Source organism: Equus caballus, chromosome X (genome assembly GCF_041296265.1).
Source record: "Equus caballus isolate H_3958 breed thoroughbred chromosome X, TB-T2T, whole genome shotgun sequence".
NCBI lineage: Eukaryota > Metazoa > Chordata > Mammalia > Perissodactyla > Equidae > Equus > Equus caballus.
Window position 1 is genome coordinate 10310061 of NC_091715.1, and position 19323 is coordinate 10329383.

General features: G+C 41.2%; 1 long non-coding RNA gene across 1 annotated transcript; it reads right to left on the minus strand.

Moving 5' to 3' along the window:
* Nucleotides 1–7921: 7921 nt before the first annotated feature.
* Nucleotides 7922–15862, minus strand: LOC138921751 (uncharacterized). The gene is made up of 3 exons (XR_011434599.1): nucleotides 15755–15862; nucleotides 10729–10827; nucleotides 7922–9947 (listed from the first exon to the last, which is right to left on the minus strand). It is a non-coding gene; the product is annotated as an uncharacterized lncRNA (long non-coding RNA).
* Between the last annotated feature and the right edge of the window lie 3461 nt (nucleotides 15863–19323).

Consider the following 19323-nt stretch of genomic DNA (forward strand, 5'->3'; position numbering starts at 1 on the left):
GAAACGAGAACAAGGACAGATGGATTATTCAATAAATGGTTTTGCAATACCTGTCTAGTGACTTGGAGAAAATAAGATGAAACCTCTATGTCTCCTCTTACACCAGATGGACCAAAGGCATATGTGTAAAAAATAAATCACAAGAAAATCCAACACTAAAATTGGGGGGAATTAATTTGTAATCATGGGGACAGCCTTTCTACGCAGGTCACAAAACTAAGAAGATATGTAGGAAATGATTAATACATCTCACTAAAAATAAAAAAGCTCCTGCAGGGAAATTACCATAAACAGAGTTAAAAGACAATACATACTAGCGAGAACTTTTCAAGATATATGACTTATGACTAATTTCCTAAAGTTACAAAAAGCTCTTTTAAATCAATAAGAAAAAGATAAAGAACTTAGCAGAAAAATAAGACAGGCCATGAATAAGCAGTTCTCAGAACAAGAAATCCCAATGGCCAATAAATAGTGACAAAATGTTTACTTTCATTTATAATTTTTAAGATGCAAATTAAAATATCAAGAAAATACATTTTTTTCAATATCAGATTGGCAAGGATACAACAATTTTTTAATAGCTACTACTGGCAAGAAGAAAAATAGGCACTGTCGCCTACTGTTGGGGGAGGGCAATTTCGAGCTGATCTCTTTGCAGAGCACTTCTGCAATATCTGTGAAAATTAAAGCTGGACATGCTCTATGATCAAGCAATTCCACATCTAGGAATTTATACTATAGAGACAATGAAAAAAGATGTATACTCAAGGATATACATTGTAGCATTGTTTGCATTAAAAAATAAAAACCTGAGCCAGCCCTGATGGCCTAGTGGTTAAAGTTTGGCCCTCCCACTGCTTTGGCAGCCTGGGTTCATTTTCTGGTCACAGAACCATACCACCCACCTGTCAGTTGCCATGCTGTGGTGGTGTCTCACACAGAAGAACTAAAAGGACTTACAACTAGGATATACAACCATGCACTGGGACTTTGGAGAGGGAAAAAAAGGGAAGATTGGCAACAGATGTTAGCTTAGGGCGAATCTTTAAAAAAATAAATAAATAAAAATGAAAATGAAAACCTAATTGTCCAGTAATAAGGAAACACTAATTAAATAAACTATTCTGCACCCATACAATGGACTACTCTATAGCCATTTAATAAATGACCAGGATCTTATATGTGATTATGTGATATAAGATATAGTAAATGCAAACAACACATATAGTGTATTTCCACTTGTGATAGAATGGATATCCATATATATTATTGTATATGTATAAAAAACTTTCTGGAAAGATCCATAATGTTACCTTTGGGTAGTGGGACTTGGGTCTGTGTTGGGGGAGGGAAAATTTTGCCTCTCATTTTACAGCCCCTTTCTGGTCCTCATTTCTTACAAAGTGCATGTGTTACAAGTATTATAACAATACAAAAACAGGTTAAACCACGCTCTAAAAATTGTCTTAATTGTGGAGGACTGTGGTTCACCTATGGAAGTTAGTTTACTCCTCATTCATAATCTTCGTTAGCACTAATACAAAGAGCCTTGCAGAGGCTGGAAGCTGGAATCAAAAGAGAATCTGTGAAATAAAGACCTGATGTAAGTCCGTGAGGTCAGATGAGGATATCTTCATCTCCCAACTAAAGTAACATTCCCACTTTCCGATCTAAAGACAGGGACGATTAGCACCCAGCATACTGTAGACCAAGAAAGCTAGGTTTGCATTCTCAATCTATTACTTCAGGGTGACCTAGGAAGAGTTATTTAATCCCTCTCCATCAGTTATTAAGCTGTATGTAAGGCAAATCCTAAATAACAGTGGCTTAAAGAGATAGGGGTCCTTTCCTCTCTCACAAAAGGTAACTTAGAGTTGTACACTCCAGGGCTGGTATGGTGGCTCCACGATCATCAGGGACCTAAGCCCTTGTACTTTCCTGCTCCATCTTCCAGGCAAGTGGCTTCCATCTCAAGGTTACCTCATGATTTAAGGTGGTATCTGGAGCCCCTGCCATCATGCCAGAATTCCAAATACCCGAAGGTGTAAGGAAGAAAGGACAAAAAGGGTAACTCTTGATGGATTTAGCTTTCTTTAAGCAGTCTCCCAAGAAGTCCCACACAACTCTTCTGCTTAACTCTTGTTGGCCAAAACTTGGTCACGTGACCACACCCAGCTGCAAGGAAGACTGAGAAATGTGGCTGATCACATTTTCACCCTGAATAAATCTAATGTTCTGTTAGGAAGAAGGGGAGAAATAGACATTAGGTGACAATTTGCAGCCTTTTTCTGCTCTTTAAGCTTAGTTTCATCTTCAAAAGAAGACTCATAACAGGCTCTTCAGGGTTGATGTCAGGCTTAAAAGAAATAATGGATATAATGCATAGCACATAGTAGGTGGTTTATTAATACTTGGTTCCTTTCTCTCCCCTTTCTTTATTGACTTTCCCAGTCATTGTTTCATCTGAGAAAGCAAGCAAGAGAAGGCAGTATTAGTTAATCATTTTTCCAACCCGAGTCAACTTTTCACTTGCATTTGGCATAGTTGATTGATTCTAGTTAAAGAAAAGGTTTGTCTGCAACCCTCTTTGCATGAATATTGTTTGACCTTTTTTTAAGATTTAAAGATTACTCGGGAAGATCTTAAGTGTTAAGAAATCTATGCAGCATGACAGTGTCTGAATTAGATGGGTTGTGTTGCATGTGTGGACAATTGTCTGAAAATTCTCAGAGGCAAGGCAGTATGAAAAAGTGGTTAGGAATATGAGCTTTGGAGTCAGGATTCTGGGTTCGACTCTTACCTCACTCTATACTAGCTCTGTCACTCTGGGGAACTTATCCACCTAAAATAGGATAAAAATAGGACCTGCCTCATAGGGTTGTGAGGATGAAATGAGACAATACGGGCAAATTGCTTAGTCCAGCACCTGGCACACGTAGTAGGTACTCAATAGGTGCAGGTGTTTGTTTTATGGAGGGGGGAGGCACTTTTTCTCCCCTCCTCCTATTTCCAGAAGAGGAGAGAATTTCCATTCCATTTTCAAAGGGCGTCGTAGGCAGACTTCTAAGATTTCCGCCTTCCTGGTATACATGCCTTGTATCATCCCCTCCCCTCAAGTTCAGGTAGAATCTGTGCATATGATAGAATATCTCTTCTGTGATTAGGTTGTGTTATACGGCAAAGGTAAAGGAATTTTTCAGATGTAATTAAGGTCCCTAAAAAGTTGACTTTGAGTTCATCAAAAGGGAGATAATCGTGGGAGGGCCTGACCTAATCAAGAGAGCCCTTTAAAAGAAGAATTCTCTTTCTAGCCTTAAAGAAGAAAACTGTGATATTGTGCAGATGGCCATGTGGCAGCGAGTGGTGGGCAGCCTTTAGGAGGTGAAAATGGTCCCTGGTTAACAGACAGCAAGAAAACCAAGAATTCAGTCCTATAGCTGCAAGGAACTGAATTCTGCCAGCAACTAGTGAGCTTGGAAGAGGACTCCAAGCCTGACATAGGAATGCAGCCCAGCCAACACCTTGATTTCAGCCTCTTGAGACCCTGAGCGAAGAACCCAGTTACATTGTACCTGGAGCCCTGATCCATGGAAACTGTGAGATAATAAATGTGTTGTTTTAAGCTGCTAAGTTAGTTTGTGGTAATTTGTTACACGGTTCTAGAGAACTAATACAGGGAATGATTTAGCTTGCTTGATTACTCTAGATCAGGGGTCAGCAAACGATGGCCTGGCCCACATGCCAAATCCAGTCCACTGCCTGATTTTGTAAATGTAAGTTTTTCTCGGCACATAGCCATGCCTGTTTGTTTATGTATTGTCTATGTAGCCATGTCTGCTTTTGTGCTGCAATGCTAGAGTGAGTAGTTGCAATGCCTAAAATATTTTCTACCTGGTTCTTTACAGAAAAAGTTTGCTGACTCTTTCTCTAGAAGAAGACTTTAAGATAAACATTTGAGAACAAGTAGTTTACTTGGGTGGTGATCCCTGGAAACACTAGGGAGTGGGGAGGTGAGACAGGTCAGGAAGGCGGCCAATAGAGAGTGTGTTATTGAACCGGCTATCATTGTGGGTGACTGGGGCTTAATCCCACCTGAAAGCTCTTGGAAGCACCATAGAACATGCACGTCAGAGTTATCTATGTGATGTGCAAGGGAGCTGGGGTATTTATTTATGAACTCCTGTCAGTCACTGGTTGTGGACTGCTGCTTCCATGGCTTTGGAGAAAGCCCTTGGGCAAAAAGATAGAAATACTGGCAGTTGGAAGTCAGGCTTATGGGGTAAGTCCTGATGGATAGAGGCTGGGCAGGAATAGGGTCTGCTACAGGGGGAAAAGGACGTGTGGACACGTCTAGCTTCTCTCCATGCCCTCACCTCACTAATAACCTCTCCCCAGAGAGTCTAACTGGTGAATTTGGAAGGAGATGAACATGCTTGGCTCAGGGTTTCTTGAGTTATTTCCCTTCCAAGTTTGCCTGCCCACATAGCGGGTCCATTCTGGTTTGCTCTCCACTATGAGAGGAGCTAATGGGGTGGGTGCTCCCCAGAAATAGCAGAGCCCTCACTTAAGTTCAAGTCAGTGGGAATGCATTGGAAAGTCCATTTGACCCTGGATTTAAGGCCATATTCTTCAGTCATCTTATCAATAACAAAGTTGGTATTTCCATTTCCATTGGTTGACTCCTGAATTTATTTCTCAGTTGGTCCTGAACTTGAGTGGAAGGGGGTTTGCAATTTATTAGGCTCTTGAACCCTACAGATGATTATTATTTCTATGGACAGACATGCTTCCTTAGGTTCTTAACATAACCTAACAAATTACTGTGAAGGACTTAAACAATGCCCAATTTATGGAATGGGTGTCTTGTGGTTATATTTGTTCAGTACATTTGTTTCATTATATGAAACAAGGCTAAGTACAGAGTATAGAATGTTGTACCAGAAATCTGCTTTTCCAACTAGTACACAAAACTGTTTTACTGGAAAGATGACAGAAAAGTGCTGTGTACTGGATTATGATGGATTTACACTCTTCTCTTCATAACTTGCGCAACAATGGCCTTTTGTGACCTAAAGAGACACACTATATTCTAAAGCAGAAATAACAGATGTGCACATCCACCATAAAGAGAAACTTGCACAGGGAGTGCCATTTACCCCAGCGAAAGTGGAAGGAGCCATAGATGAGAGAAGAGTAATGCCTTTGATGGTTTCTTTTTAGAAACTTGATTCTTGTATGCCTTTGCTTTTCACTTCAAGCACGGTTATAATGAGATTCTCTGCTACTTGTGTTGTTTCTATTTGCTAACTACTTCTATTTCTACTGTACTTTTTAAAAAAAGCTTGAAACAGCTCATGAAATGGTCCTAACAGAAAATAGAAAGACAAATGACTACATGTAGGGAAATAGAAAAGTCAGACAAAGCAAGTTATTATAAATGTGATTAAGGTGGGCAGAGGATGTGCGTCAGTAATGGGAGGAATTGCCATGGCTGTCCTCCATCTTGAGTAGTCCAGATCCTGACTGTCCTGACATGGGGCCTTCTCACAGTATGGCTGGTGGCTGCATGTATCAGAAAGGATCAGGTGCAGCTGTAGGTAACAAAGACTCTACATTATAGTAGCTCAAGAAGATAGAAGTTTACTTCTCTCGTGTAAAAGTCAGGACAGGGCAGTCCAGAGCTGGTGTGGCTGTCGTGCTTCATGAAGTCCTCAAGGACCTAGACTCCTTTCACCTCACTGCTCCCCAATCCCCAGGGCATGACCTTCCATCTCTGGTCTAAGATGAAGGTCAGAACCCCAGGCACCACATCAGAACTCTGGGCAACAGGTGAAGGAAGAGATGAAGAAAACTGCACAATGGCACGTGCCATCTGTCTTTTAGAGGAGGTGACTAGGAGCAGCCACGGACCCTTTGGTTCACACCTCCTCAGCCAGAAGATTGTCACATGGCCACACCTAACCGTAAGGGAGGCTAGGACATGCATGTGTCCAGCTAAAGATCAGGCTTTCTGTCACTACGGAAGAAGGGACATTGGATATAGGGGGACAACCGGCAGTCTCTGCCACAGTGAGCTGGAAACTGATCATTGGCATGTGTCCTCCATGTGTTGTCCCCAAATGCTGCTCCTTAGAACCAGTGCCAACCCACAACAAAGTATTCACTGGGCTCTGTTGAAATGTAAACAAATTTGTGCAATGTCGTGATTTTTAAATAGTTTTATTTAAGGGACTGTCCATGGGAAATTCAGTGGCACTCCCTAAGACACTGTCCACTTCTGCCACCTCCAGACGCATGGAGAATTCCCTGTTATGCCCATCCCTGGCTGCCTGAGAACGCTTTGCCAGAGACCATAGGGCCATATTTTCTCTAGGGTCTTGCTCCCATCATGGGGTTCTACCCAGGAGGCAAGAGAAAGGCCTCCTCTAAGATTCCTGTGTGGGGTCTGTATTAATTAGAAGGCTTTTGGCTGAAAGTCAAGTGGCTTAAAAGTATGGATTGAATCATCTCATATGACAAGGAGGTTGGAAGTAAACAGGCTAATTCTCTGCCATTCTCTTGGCTTCCCTCTCTTAGTCATAAAATACTGGCTGTGGCACCAAGTTTCACATTCTCTCATGACCGCATCCAAAGCAGGAGGGTGTGGTCTTTCGCTTTCGCTCAAAGAGGAAAAGTCTTTCCAGAATCCTTCTTCTTAACAACTCATTGGGCAGAACTGGGTCACATGGCGCCCCCTAAACCACGCACTGGCAAAGGGCAGGACTACCACAGCTGTTTTAGAACAATCATGATTCATTCCCAGGAGCTCAGCACATTGTCACCCAATATCTGAACACTGTCAGGGTTCAGGATAACCAATAGTATCTGCCACAGCTTCTTTCTGTCCTCTCCTGTCCCAGGATCTTCCGGGGGAGGCTGTGCAGGACCTAAAATGTATCTCTGCACAAATAACTAACTGCCCCTCTGACAGTTGTCTCCCCCAGGGAATCATTGTCTGGTGGGGAGGAGTGGCTGAGGGTGACAAAGCATTGTTTTAATTTATCTCATATTCTCCAATATCTATGGTATTTGTGCATACGAGTTCCATTTATCCCTCCTGAGTGTGAGGCTTCTGGAACTCCAAAGCCCAAAGGTGACTCTTATTTTCTCTATTTCTGGATCTCATCCCTTCCCTGAGTCAATGAATGACTGAGCGCTCACCTGTATCCCCAGGTAGACTGCAGCTCCTTGAGGGCAGAAGCTTGGTTTTGGATCCCAAGCACCTGACACTTAGTGAGCACTCAAGCAATACAGCCTGAAAGGATAAAGGACCTCTCCCAGGGGCAGGAGAGGGAGCTGTCAAATAAGCAACAGATTCCACCACTAACCTTTGCATTCACAAGTCAAGAGAGTTGACGTTTCAGGTCCTCAAAAGTTTCTGATTTCCCTGAAAGGGAATATCTAGATCAGGAAAATTAGGCACACTAGCTTAAGCCGAGACAACTAGAATACTATCTGAGTCACTGCAGGATTGCAGTCACATCTGTTCACAGAAAGGGCATGGAAAGAAAGTATAAAAGTTGAAAAGCGTTCACGATGGAAGAGATTGTCTCCAGTGCCATGATGTCCAAAAGAAAAATGGTAGAACTGGTTATAGAACCCCTTGACTCGTGCAAATTGTTGTACTCCGAGCAAGAGCAGCTTGAGACTTCAAGCTTACCTAGGAAGGGAAAAAATCTTACCACGGAGGATTGGGAGGCTATTGTCTATATTTGATAGAAACTTAGAAAAAGTGCTGAGGTGTTCAAAGATTAGAGTTGTAGAGGTTTAGTGTAAAATTTCCTTCTCACTGTAGATAAGACCTTCTTTGTATTTCTTAGCATTTTTTGTAATAGATTTATTGAGATATAATTCACATACCATACAATTCACCCATCTAAAATGTACCATTTAATGGTTTTTAGTATATTCAGAGTTGCGCAACTATCACCACAACCAATTTTTGGACATTTTCATTACCCAGAAATCTCATACTCATTAACGTTCCCTTTCCCCCTCAGTCTCCTCAACCCCTGGCAACCACCAGTCTACTCTCTGTCTTTATGGATTTGTCTATTCTGGACATTTCATATAGATGGTATCATACGATATTCAGATACTCTATGCAGCCATGAATTTCATCATCCTCGTAAGTAGTATTGCTACAGTTAAACAGACTAGAGAGACCCATATTTGTCATTAAATGGGCATAATCACATAACCAGGTCATTGTCCAGTCATATATTAAAAAAACAGGTGGGAAAACCATTAATTCCCTTAGTAGAATATCTGAGCTATTTGAAAATTCATACTAATATGGTAAGACCATATTTTTGACTTGCAGTATTATTGTTTTTTTAAATTGTTGTTCCTGATATTTCTTTTATCCTTTGGCCTTTCTGTCAACTTACAAATTCAAGCCCTGCCATTCTGTCTGTACTCATTACCAAGGGAAGGGTTGAAATGTAGAACGTAGAGCAATGAAGAACCTCTTCCTGGCTTTACAATTCAAAAGCCTAGCCCATTGCCTAGATTTGTGCAGAGCTGGTAGGTGGGCCCTGCTGGGTGGCACTGCTGAAGTCCAGTGTGCACTGGCATGGGGCTGCGTACACTGGGACAGCGGGGCGCTTTGGTCTTATTTGCATAAAGATGCCATGAGGGCCAGCAGCAGCCTGCCCCTTAGCTGAGCACAGGAAGGGTTACAGTTTAGGCAATAGAGTAGGAGAATACTTGAGTCAGAGTCACGCTTCACACAGACCCCACACATAGATGTCAGAGGCCCTCACAGAGGGGAGATCATATCCTTTCCCCCTCTAAAAACATCTGCCTGCTTCTTGATGCACATGGCACAAATCTACATTCATTTCCTCCAATGCCAACTGCAAACCAGTACTGTCCGACAGAACTTCGTGTGATGGTGGAAGTGTTCCATTCTGTGCCGTCTGTGTGGCTGTTGAGCACCTGAAATGTGGCCAGTGTGACTGAGGAACTGAATTTTTAATTTCATTTTAGTAATTTAATAGTAAATGCCACATGTGGCTAGTGGCTACTCTATTGGACAGTGCATTGAACATTTCCATCATTGAAGAAATTTCTATTAGACAGCATTGTTCCTCCAGAAAACAGCCCTGAGATGGGTCTGGAATTTATTTGGAAGGGTAAGGGAGTGGGGAAGTGAGACAGGGGAGGAAGGCAGCCAGAAGGGAGCGTGTCCGCACTGTGGGCACCTGGAGGTGAGTGATGCCGGGAACTCTGGGAGCCAGTCTACAGCACACACTGACGATCTCAGAATCATCACGCCCAAGAGGTAAAGGACTTGGTGTATTTCTCCACCAATTCCCATCAGTCATTGATTGACAGTTGCTCCTAGGCGGTGTTAATTCTCGAGCACTTCCACCTGTCCAGAGCATGGGCTGAGAAGGCTCTGTGGCCAGAGGGAGCCTTCAGGCCAAGTCACAGAGGGCGGTGGTTGGGTTGGCAGGGCCTGAGTGCACAGGGCCCTGACGGTGCTCCCCCAACTCCTGACCCCCAGTCTGCTCTCCAGATACAACCATAATGTTCATGGCCTATCCCTAGAGACACTTTTGCATATATAAAAATACAAATACACATAATACATGTAAATATATATTTCTTACTTTTTCTTCTATTTATACAAATGGGATCATTCCATACATACTCTTCCGCACTCTGCTTTTTGCGCTTCATAGGATAGCCTGGAGCTATTTCGTTGTAGTTGTTTCTTTAATTTCCTTTACTTGGCTATCTTTATCACAAAAAAGTTCAGAGTTAAAGAGGAGAAGAGCTGCAATGGCTTGGCTGAAAGGATGCAAAGAGATTTGTGTGTAGCTTGTGGATTTAAAAGGCAAGCTGTTTGTTGAGACTGCAGAGTTTGGTTCAAGGCGTTTCAGGATGGCGTGATTTTCCTGTTAAAAACAAATGGGGATTTGCTTGGTGATAAACTCAGGCTGTGTGTGGGCTGATTAGACAATAGAATACGCAATCAATGGATTAGCCTCCTAGGATGACTGCAGAGGCAGAAGGCAGCTGTCTCCAAGGTAGTGTATCTGCAGCCTGCCCTGCACAGAGGCATCGGGAGCTCTGCCATGGGAAGTCCAGGTCCTGCTCTGCCATTGACCTGCTCTGTCTTTGTTGGAGCCTTGACCTCTCAGGGCCTCTGTTTTCTTGTTTATTAAATGAGAATGATAATGGCTATCCTCTCCTCTCAATGGGTTTGATGCATGGACCACCAAGGGTTGCAAACCCAAATGTCTCCAGAGCTATGCAGACGAGTACATGAGTCAAGTGAGGCTGTTGTAAATAACAGGGGGTAGCGGGGACGATAGCTAAGAGGGGAATAAATCACAAACATACCCCATCTTGCAGGTTTAAACATTTAAACAAATACTATCCTGGCCAAACAGAGCATATCTGTGGGCTACTTGAAACCCTTCAGCAAGAGTGGGCATCCTATCAATGTGAGTTAGGATTTCCCCATAGAGGAGATGGCACGGCTGTGACTGTTTACTAAGCCTCATCCCTATTGACTCTTTGAAAATCCGCATCTCCCACTTCAGTAGTCCCTCTCTGCACCAGTCAGGAGAAGCAAGGTTGGGCTGTGGGAACAACGCTAAAATGTCAGTGGCTTTAAGTAGCAAAGGTTTATTTCTCACTCACACTACAGGGTCTCTTGTGGGACTACACTACCATGTGGGTAGCTGGATGCTGACACCTCCACATCCTCACTCACGGACGGGGCTCATCATCCAGGGCTTCACATCATCCAAATGCTGGCATTGCTGGGTCCTGGGAAAAAGAAGGAACAATTATGCACAGGCTCTTAAAGTCTTCTGCTTGCATTTCATTGGCCAAAGCAAGTCGTGTGGCTTGGAAACTCTCAAGTACAGTCCTACGCTGTCTGGAAGAAGGACTGGAAATATCTGTGCACAGCACTGATGAGGCAAACATTCCTTCAGACATCCAACCAACCATGAGCATTCCTTTCTTCTTTTCCTACAGTTCATTGCATACGGACATTCCACATCTGGCTTAGCTCTTTATCTCAGAGCTTTGTAAGCATGAAGGTTGACATTCACTGAAACCCCCAGGCTGTTTCTTCCTCCTTGTTTCCGTGACACACAGTACCTGAGTTCATTATAGCCAGAGCAGTGGCATAGTGGTGGGATTGTCCCTTTTCCAGCTTCTGCTGGAACCAAGTGTCCTTAGTTTGGGGTCCATTCTCTGGCTGTTTTTTCTTAAAACCTTATTTTTTTAGAGCAGTTTTAGGTTTACAGTAAGATTGAGAAGGTACAGAGATTTCCCATCCACCCCCTGCCTCCACACATGCATAGCCTCCCTATCAACATCACTCACCAGAATGGTACATTTTTTATCAAGGATGAACCTACATTGACACATCATAATCACCCAAAGTCCATAGTTTACCTTCGGGTTCACTCTTGGTGGTGTACATTCCATGGGTTTGGACAAATTTATAATGACATATATCCATCCCTATAATGTCGTACAGAGTACTTTCACTGCTCTAAAAATCCTCTGTGCTCTATTCATCTGCCCCCACCCCCAGAAACCACTGATCTTTTTATTGTCTCCATAGTTTTGCCTTTTCCAGAGTGTCATGTTGTTGGAATCACGCAGTACGTAGCTTTTCAGATTGGCTTCTTTCACTTAGTAATGTGCATTTAAGTTCCCTCCATGTATTCTCCTGGCTTGATAACTCATTTCATTTTAGTGCTGAATAATATTCCATTGTCTGGATGTACCACAGTTTATCCATTCACCCACTGAAGGACATCTTGGCTGCTTCCAAGTTTTGACAAGCTGCTATAAACATTCATGTGCAGGTTTTTATGTGGATATAAATTTTAAACTTCTTTGGGTAAATACCAAGGAGTGTGATTGCTGGATTGTATGGGATGAGTATGTTTAGTTTTATAAGAAAACCACCAAACTGTGTTCCAAAGTGGTTGTACCATTTTGCATTCCCACCAGCAATGAATGAGAGTTCCTGTTGCTCCACATCCTCCCCAGCATTTGTTGTTGTTGGTGTTCTAGGTTTTGGCCATTCTCTAATATATGTGTAGTGACATCTCATTATTGTTTTAATTTGCATTTCCCTGATGACATGGATATGGAGTATCTTATCATATGCTTTTTTGCCATCTGTATATATTCTTTGTTGAGGATTTTTGCATTTATGTTCATGAGAGATATTGGTCTTTAGTTTTCTTTTCTTGTAATGTCTTTGTCTGGTTTTGGTGTTAGGAGAATGCTGGCCTCACAGAATGAGTTAGGAAGTATTCTCTCTGCTTCTATCCTCTAAAAGAGATGGTAAAGACTTGTATAATTTCTTCCTTAAACGTTTGATAGAGTTGACCAGTGAACCCATCTGGACCTGATGCTTTCTGTTATGGAAGGTTATTAATTATTGATTCAATTTCTTTAATAGATATAGACCTATTCAGATCATCTATTTCTTCTTGTGTGAGTTTTGGCAGATTATGTCTTTCAAAGAATTGGTTGATTTCATATAGATTAGCAAATTTATGGTCACAGAGTTGTTGGTAGTATTCCTTTTATCCTTTTAATTTATATAGGATCTGTAGTAATGTCCTATCTTTCATTTCCAATATTAGAAATTTGTCTCTCTTTCTTACTGTTCTTTGTTCCTATTTTTATCTTCTACTTTTTCTACCCTTGGTGCATTTTACATGATTCCATTTTTCTCTCCTTTCTTAGTATACCAGTTATATTTCTTTTTTTACAACTTGTAGTGGTTGTCCTAGAGTTTGCAATATAGATTTACAGCTAATCCAAGTCCATTTTCAAATAACATTATATGACTTCACGGGTAGTGTGAGGACCTTATAATAATCCTAATTCCTCCAACCAAGCCCTTGTACCATCACTGTCATTTATTTTGCTTATAGGTAAGCATACATAAGCATATATATGTATATATGTACATACACATAAGATATATACACAAGCATACATAATTGAATACAGTGTTGCTATTATTATTTTGAACAAACTTTTATCTGTTAGATTAAGAAAAAGAAAAAGAAAAAAGTAAAATAATCTTACACAATACACAAAAATCAACTCAAAATGGATTAAAGGTTTGGATGTAAGACCTGAAAGCATAAAACTCCTAGAAGAAAACATAGAGCATAAGCTCCCTGACATTGGTCTTAGAGATGATTTTTTGGATTTAACACCAAAAGCACAGGCAACGAAAGCAAAAATCAACAAGTGCGACCACATCAAACTAAAAAGCTCTGCACAGCAAAAGAAACAATCAACAAAATGAAAAGTCAACCTATGGAATGGGAGAAAATGTTTGCAAACCATCTATCTGATAAGGGGTTAATATCCAAAATATATAAGGAACCCATACGACTCAATAGCAAACAAAGTAATAATAATAATCTGATAAAAAAAAAAAATGGGCAGATTTGAATAGCCATTTTTCCAAAGAAGACATACAAATGGCCAACAGGTACATGAAAAGATGCCCAACATCTCTAATCATCAGGGAAATGCAAATCAAAACGTAAAGAGATGTCATCTCACATCTGTCTGAATGGCTTTTATCAAAAAGACAAGAGATTACAAGTGTTGGTAAGGATGTGGAGAAAAGAACCCCTGTACACTGTTGGTGGGAATGTAAATTGGTACAGCCACCATGGAAAACAGTATGGAGGTTTCTCATAAAATTAAAAACAGAACTACCACATGATCCCGCAATCCCACTTCTGGGTACATATCCAAAGGAGATGAAATCGTTATCTCAAAAAGATATCTGCACCCCCATGTTCATTACATCATTATTTACAACAGCCAAGAAATGGCAACAACCTAAGTGTACACTGACAGATGAATGGATAAAGAAAATGTGGTGTGTATACAAACACACACACATATTCACACAATGGAATATTATTCAGCCTTTAAAAAGAAGGAAATCTTGCAATTTGTGACAACATGGTGCAACTTGAGGGCATTATGCTAAATGAAATAAGTGAGACAGAGAGACAAATAGTGTATGAGCTCACTTATATGTGGGATCTTAAAAAACCCAAAACCCAAACTCATAGATACAGAGAACAGATTGGTGGTTGCCAGAGACAAGGGGAGAGTGTCGGGAAAATGGGTGAAGGTGGTCAAAAGATATAAACTTCCAGTTATCAGAGAAGTAAGTCCTGGGGATGTAACGAACAGCATGGTGACTACAGTCAATAATAATATATTGTATATTTGAAAGATGCTGGGGCCTGCCCAGTGGCATAGTGACTAAGTTCGCACATTCCGCTTTGGTGGCCCAGGGTTCGCAGGTTCAGATCCCACGCGTGGACCTACATACCGCTCATCAAGCCATGCTGTGGCAGCATCCCACATACAAAATAGAAGAAGACTAGCAAGGATGTTAGCTCAGGGACAATCTTCCTCAAGCAGAAAGAGGATTGGTAACAGATGTTAGCTCAGGGCCAATCTTCCTCATCAAAACCAAAAAAGATGCTAAGAGAGTAGATCTTTAAAAGTTCTCATCACGGGGAAAAAAAAATTTGTAACTGTGTGTGGTGATGGATGTTAACTAGACTTACCGTGGTGATCACTTCACAGCATATATACATACATATTAAATCATTATGTTGTATATCTAAAACTAATATATGTCAATCATGTCTCAATAAAACATTTTTAAAAATTAAAAAAATAGAAAAATTAAAGTAAGACTTGTTTTGGAATTTAGCTTCTAAAAGAGGTAGCTGGATAGGTTAACAAGACAGACATACTATTAAACGATGGGTTTTGTTTTCTGCTTTATGGTTAGCCAAAGTTTTCAAATGATCACATCTCAGAATTGTTTTTTAGCCGAGGATTAGGCCTCATCCCCTTTGACCTAAATCTCGTGCATGTTACTTGTTAACACGCGAACGGTATTGCTAACCACCATCCATTTTTGTGGGATGTACTGCAGCATTTCCCAAAGAATCTTAACTGTAACTTGGCAAAAAAATGTACTCGGATAGTCTCAATTTTTGCTCAGGGCAGATCAACTTCATAAGTCCCCCTTGGGCTTATATATACAGATATCTTAAAGCAAGAGTGGGAATGTAAAGCATAATGTAATTCTCTTTCCTATAGAGATCCTATTTTATTTAAAATCTATTTTTACACTAGTTAGAGTCCTGCTTTTTTTGCCAAGTACTTGTCTTGCATGTCTGACTTTGCAGAAGCTGGAGTGGATCGCAGCATACTAATGAAGAGAATTAGCAGTCCTTTACAAAGCTTGCTTGCTCCTCATTTCTCTGAGATCACCTCCATCGAGCAGCCCTACCACCAGCTGGGAGAACGGAGAGTTTTGGTTCAGGTGGGATAAATGCTCTGAAAGGCTGTGCCCAGAGGAATGAGCAAATAGGCGAATGTTTCCAAACTACTTGAAGGTTTAAACAAAGGTTCTGGGAGAAAAAATCTTATCAAGATATGTAAAGAAAATATTTTTTAGAAAAAGTGGCCAAAGAGTCATGTTTGAATTTGACAAAATTACATAAGATAGAAGCTGTTCCTGTTCCACTTAACACATCCATACTACCTTGAACAATGAAATTGCACGAAAATAACTAAAGTTTGAAGTGAGAAACAAAAAGAATAAGAAAAATAAGGTAATTATTTTACCTTATGTTAAAAATAAAGAAAATCATTTTACCTTCACTGATTCCGTCTCCGATGCTCTTCCTTTATTCATGTAGATCTGGGTTTCTGACCTACATTATTTTCCTTCTCTCTAAAGAACGTCTGTTAACATTCCTTGCAAAGCAAGTCTGTTGGCAACAAATTCCCTCAATTTTTGTTTGTCTGAGAAAGTTTATTTCTCCTTCCTGTTTGGAGGATAAATTCGCCAAGTACAGAATTTAAGTTGGCGGGGTTTTTCTCTCAATGCTTTAAATATTTCACTCCACTCTCTTCTTGCTTGCATGGTTTCTGAGAAGAATTTGTTCCTCCACAGGTAAGGTGTTTTTTCCTCTGGCTTCTTTCAGGATTTCTTATTTTTGATTTTCTGTAATTTGAAAATGATATGCCTAGGTGTAGTTTTTTCTGGCATTTATCCTGCTTGGTGTTTTCTGAGCTTCCTGGATCTGGTGGTTTGATGTCTGACATTAATTTGGGGGAAATTCTCAGTCATTGTTGTTTCAAACATTTCTTTTGTTCCCTTCTCTTTTTCCTTGTGATATTCTCATTATGTGTAAGTTACACCTGCTGTAGTTGTCCCACAGTCCTTGGATATTCTGTTTCGGTTTTTTTCAGTCTTTGTTCTCCTTGCTTTTTGGTGTTGGAGGATTCTATTGATATAGCCTCTAGCTCGGAGATGTTTTTCCTCAGGTGTCCAGTCTGCTAATAAGCCCATAAAGGCATTCTTCATTTCTCTTACAGTGTTTTTGATCTCTAGCATTTCTTTTTGGTTCTTTTGAGGAGTTCCATCTCTCTGCTCATATTGCCCATCTGTTCTTGCATGCTGTTTACTTTTTCCATTAAAGCCCTTAGCATATCAAGCATAGTTGTTTTAAATTCCCAGTCTGATAATTCCAACCTTCCTGATTCGTCTGATTCTGATGGCTGCTCTGTCTCTTCAAATTGTGTTTTTTGCCTTTTGGTATGCCTTGTAATTTTTTCTTCATAGCCAGACATCATGTACGGGTTAAAAGGAACTGATACAAATAGTCTTGAGTAATGTGGTGGTGAGGAGTGGAGGGAGAGGAAGCGTTCCATAGTCCTGTGACTAGCTCTCTGTCTTTAGGTGAGCCTGTGCCTCTGGACTGCTAACTTCACAAGTGCTTCTCAGTTTTTTCTCCCCGCTTAGGTGGCACAAGATGGCTGGGGTTGGGGATTTCCCACCCCCAGGCCAGTTAGTCTCTGGTTAACTGGTTTCCCCTGAGGACAGGCCTTGTTAAAAACAGAGTGCTCTGGCTTATTTCAAAATGGTTCCTTTTCCTCTCCCCCTGCTGGAAACCTGAGGGGATTGTTCTTCAGTATTTACTGCGGGAATCTAGTCAAGCTCTTGGAGATAAATCTCACAATACTTTGGGGGCCTCCCTATGACCGAGACCCTTGGAGTTTTCACTCTCAGAGTTGTCCACACTGAGCCTCCAGCGCTTCCTCAGTCACAGCTCAGGTTTTCCTGCTTGGCACTGGTTCCCACAGAGGCTTCCATGGAGAGTCTCTGCTCTGGTAAGCCACGGCTCCTTGTATTCACCTGTCTCTCCAATCTTGGGGGAATTGGTTTGCTCTGTGTCCTCCCCTCTCTCATGGATCCTAGAAGACTGGTTGATTTTCAGTTTGTTCAAATGCTTTTTACTTGTTAGGATAGAGTGGCGACTCCCAAGCTCCTTATGTGTGGAACCAGACTCTCCGCCAGTTTTAAATCTCAACAAACAAATGGAAGGTACACATGCACATAATTTAAAAGTCAAATAACTTTGCAAGACTTAGACTCAAAAAAGTAGTCCCATAACCCATCATTCTGCAGCTGATTCTCCTCCCCAGAGCCCACCATTTTCAGGTGGTGATAATAAAGAGGAGGAAATAAAGACAAGAGGGGTGTTAAGGAGTGCCATCCTGGTAGAGGGGTTGCAATTTTAAATAGGACATTGAGAAGGTGACATATGAACAAAGGAGGGAGAGAGTGATTTATGTGGATACTTAGAGGGAAAGCTGTCTGGGTAGAGAAATGATGAAGGCAAAATCCTGGGGGCAGGAGTGTGCCAGGCTGTTTTGGATCGCAGCTTCCCAAATTGATGTGTAGAGGAACACCCTGGGGTTAAAATGTGAAATTGTTAAAATGCAGATTCTGATTCAGTAGGTGTGGGGTGGAACTTGAGACACAGCATTTCTTTTTTTTTAATCTTTTTTAAAAGATTGACACCTGAGCTAACAACTGTTGCCAATCTTCTTTTTTTTCTTTCTGCTTTTTCTCCCCAAATCCCCCCATTATATAGTTGTATATTTTAGTTGTGGGTCCTTCTAGCTGTAGTATGTGGGACACCACCTCAACGTGGCCTGATGAGTGGTGCCATGTCCGCACCCAGGATCTGAACCAGAGAAACCCTGGGCCGCCGTAACAGAGCGCGCGAACTTAACCACTCGGCCACGGGGCCGGCCCCAAGACACAGCATTTCTAATGAGCTCCCAGTTGATGCTGTTGCTGCTGGTCCAGGGACCACACTCTGAGAAGTAAGGTCTGAAAAAGAGTTAGGAGATCAGTGGGGCTGGAGAGAAATGAGAGAGTGGGCAACGAAAGTGAACCAATGTCAGAAAGATAACAGGGGACCAGATCTTGCCATGCCTTAAAGGACACTGTAAGGACTTGAGCTGTTATTGTAAATGAGATGGGAGCAGAGAAGTGATGTGAGCTGGCTTATGTTTTAGAAGCACCTCTGTAGGAGCTGTGTTGAGAATGGATTGTAGGAGGGCAAAGGCAGTTAGGAAGCCATTTAAAAGTGAACAATTCAGTGGCATTGAGCACACAGTGAGGTGTAACCACCACCTCTATCTAGTTCCCAAACATTTCCATTACTTCAAAAGGAAACCCTGCACCCATTAGCAGTCACTTCCCATTTCCACCCAACCCCCAGCCATCAGGCATGTCACTTCTTCTTACTTTGAATCAATTTGCTCATCAGAAAATTGGGGCTCATGCTTCATCAGGTTGTTGGGAGAAACAAGGCAGGTAATGTGTGTAAATTGTCCAGCACTATTCACATAAGTACCTAACAAAGGCCGGATCCTTCCTTCACTCTCTCTTCAGTCTTGTCTCTCTGGTGTCCGAGATGTCACATTCCACAGCACTCAAAAGAGAAAAGGCTTTGTAAATTCTTTCTTTCGAAAAGTAAAAATATATCTTCCCCCTTTGAAAGGTGGAGCAAGAATAACTGATATACATACAATTAGCAAAAATCAATCTTAAATTTCTGCTTTTATTTTAAAACTTTTTATTTTGGAATTATGTTAGATTTATAGAAAAGTTGTAAAGATCGCACAGAGTTCCTATATACCTTCACCTAGTTTCCTGTATTGTTAACACTTTACATATTATGGCACATTTGTAAAACTAAGAAATTAACATTGGCACATTCCTATTAAAAAAAACTACAGACTTTATCTGGATTTCACCAGTTGTTCCACTAATATCCTTTTCCTGTTCTGGGATCCGATCCAGGATTCCCACATTGCAAGGAGTTGTCATGTCTTCTTAGTTTCCTCTGTGACAGTTTCTGTCTG